We start from the raw sequence: 3,284 nt of genomic DNA on the forward strand, positions 1-3,284 counted from the left end.
TATTCGAATAGTTCGACTGTCACTATTCGAATAAATTAAAATTGTTTGAAATCCAAGCAGCCTTTGATTTTTGTTTGTTTTTACTTGTGAAAATGTCAGTTGTGCGCATTTTTCATGTATTTCACTTTTTTCAATAAAAATGGAAATTGAATGAACTTACACTATTCGAATAGTCGACAACGAACGGTTAACCGGATAGTTGGAAATGAGCAGTTAATCGTATAGTCGATGACTGACGACTATCCGAATAGTGCAAACCGAATATTCGGCCCTATTCCCGTTGTCGTTGTCGTTTTAATAGTCGTTTCTAAAGCGTCAAATACACGACACGAACATTTCCGCGAACATTCCGCAATCTTGTTCGCAGCTTTGGCCATACACCATACGAACTTTTGGACGAACATTTGTTCTCTTTCAGACAGCGATGAATACGGACAACAATTGTGCTGCAGCAATATTGCTCGCTGTGGCAATTAAGCGTAGAAAAAAGAGAGAATCTTTGCTTTATCTTTGCTTTTTACTTGCCACAATGATGGCAAAGATTTATACATTTCAATTAATTCACTCAGAAATTTTTTATTGTCCAATTTACTTTTCCGAGCACGTCTGTTCCGTTCAGAAATTACTACGATTATGAGCCATTTCGCCATACACGCACGAACAGTTCGCGCAAATGTTAGCCAAAAATTAAAATATTTTGATTTTTGGCGAACATTTGCGCGAACTGGCAAACACCACCATACACGACAGAAAAGTTCGCAGAAATATTACATAACGGGAATGTTCGCGGAAATGTTCGTGTCGTGTATTTGGCGCTTAAGTCGTCGTCGTTCTTATCGTCGTTTCGTTCCAAAATTGGTATTCTTGAAGTATATCGTAACGCCTAAGAAAAGTTATCGAAATTTGTCTACATATTTTATATAGTATACTTTAAGGCGCTCTTTTCCCATATAAAAATTTCTCCTTATGTAACGAGACACATTTTAAAGCAGTCCTTAATGGATTTTATGCTATTCTCTATTGACTCTAAACAACGTTATCACTGTAATTATTGTACTTACGTACAACAATGTTAGTCTTCCATCTTTATTTGATTTTTTAAAAGAAGTAGTGGTGACATCTGCGTCCTCCAAACTTGTTTTTAAAATATGTTATACTTCCAGCGTCTCATGCTCATTGCTTCTGGCTAATCCGACTACTCTACCTAGTGGTCCAGCCAAAAGCGACATGGGTATCTGTTTATTAACTCCTCGTTTAGTTGGAGTTTTAGTTTTTGGATTTAGTTTTTTTTTTTTTGGGAAAAAATATCCCTCCCAAAAAATCGAAATTTAAAGGATTTATCCCTTTTCTAAAGTCCTTGGCATATGCAGGATATTTTTCCATTTCAGAAATTAAAATTTCAAACTGTTTCCGATTTGGAATTTTAATTTTCACTTCAAATATCCCTTCAAACAACGCATCGTTTCTATGTCGCTCACAATTATAGCAACGACGAAAAACGACTGTTTCTATGTCGTTTCTATAGTCGTTTCAAATTGGGGAATCTCAATTTATTATCGATAAACAAGAATGCCAAATAGGCGTTCTTAAGTCGTTTTAAAACGATAACGACAACGGGAATAGGGGCGATTATTATTCGGATAATGCCCTATTCGGTTAATTCGGTTAGTCGATTAGTCGAATACCAAGAGCTCTAGTACAAACACTCGGCTGGGTATAGGATCAAACTTAATTTTTCCGGGAGATGCAGCCATAAGTATAAAAAGCGTATTCTGCGAGTTTCGAAGTTAGCCTCCAAAATCAAAATATTTGCCTTATAAGTTCAAAAAGAGGCTTAATAAAATACATTATTATTAATTACAAGATCCAGTTACTAAAAAATCAAAAATATGGATAAAAACTACCTTTTCCTATTATTTAAATGGTGTTGAACAATTATCGATCAAGTTTACATATATGAAAGTGGTCACAGATGAATGTTCGAAAAAAATTACCTTTCTACTGCTATGCTTATATAATTGCAGAATAAATCTTCCAGGAAAAAAAACTTAAAAATTGTGTAAAAAAAAAGTTTTTAAACTACAAAAATTACAAATTTTTTTAATATACAACTTTGACATCTATCCTTTGATCGAAAAATGTTGTACACCCTTGAAATAAGAATAAAATATAGTTTATATCCATAATATGTATGCAATTGCTTATTGCAAAGAGTGACGCTGCATAACTCGTCATTATTAACATATTGTGCTTCCACAGAAATATAGACATCCTGTGTTCGAGGTGACCACTCATCTACGCTGATGGATGCGCACACAGCTTGATTAATTTCTGAATGTACTTCTCATCATTGTAAATTGCTTTCCGTTTTTGTTGTGTTAAACTCGATGCTATCTCCATGTTCAAATCTGTACTAATGTTATCATTTATAAAAACATACCAATAAGAAAAACACTTACTGATGTGCATTCTTAAATTTACACTTACGTCTAAGCTCCAGTTCTTTTCTGTGCACATACTTTAAATGGTTGTTCATTGATGATGTCGAGCAATTGAATCTGAGTATAGCACTACATATCGAGCATACAACGGTGCAAACAGCCATTGACTTTTTGAAAAAATTCCATACCCAACATGCTTTTCTTCCACTCATTTTTGTTACATATATGTTATTTAGCTTCATATTGACTGTTTGTGACTGCTGCAGAAGCTTTTACAAATTTTATACATTTTCATAAATTTATAAGAAACATATATCAAAGGCTGTTTGGATTTCAAACAATTTTCAATTTAAAAAATATTGAAAAAGGCAAATTTCTCATGACTTATATATAAACTTTATTTTAAACTCACTGCCTCCTTAACTCTTATTCAACTCTTTTTCAACGCCTCTAAGTTTTATAATAAGAGGAAAAATCAAAAGACAATACATGCGTGCGATTTCAAGTTTCTCATAATAAATCTTTTAACTCACCTAAACGTAAAATTTGGCAAAAATAAGATGAGGAGAAATCTACATTATTGCTAACGGCTGTTGACGAATTTCGAAAGATCTAACGCAGGGTCCAAATCTAAAAAAAAACCTAACTTTTCGTTAAAATTTTAAAGTATACTGATAACTTAAAAGAAATGGAGTTGGTAAAATAATTTAAGCTCAACCACACCTTAGACAAACTAACCAAACATTAAGTGTGATGAACTAGGGAGCAGTTTAAAGTAAACAAACAAATATTTTTCGTTTTGTTACTTTTAATTCTTGCTAGTTCTTTTTGCTTTACTTTTGT

The 3,284-nt window shown here is 33.0% G+C and overlaps 1 long non-coding RNA gene across 1 annotated transcript; it reads right to left on the bottom strand.

Moving 5' to 3' along the window:
• Positions 1–725: 725 nt before the first annotated feature.
• On the bottom strand, positions 726–3,061 carry LOC105219237 (uncharacterized). Its single transcript, XR_852146.3, has 2 exons — positions 2,488–3,061; positions 726–2,413 (listed from the first exon to the last, which is right to left on the bottom strand). It is a non-coding gene; the product is annotated as an uncharacterized LOC105219237 (long non-coding RNA).
• Positions 3,062–3,284: the final 223 nt, after the last annotated feature.

Source organism: Zeugodacus cucurbitae, chromosome 5 (genome assembly GCF_028554725.1).
Source record: "Zeugodacus cucurbitae isolate PBARC_wt_2022May chromosome 5, idZeuCucr1.2, whole genome shotgun sequence".
NCBI classification, from domain to species: Eukaryota; Metazoa; Arthropoda; class Insecta; order Diptera; family Tephritidae; genus Zeugodacus; species Zeugodacus cucurbitae.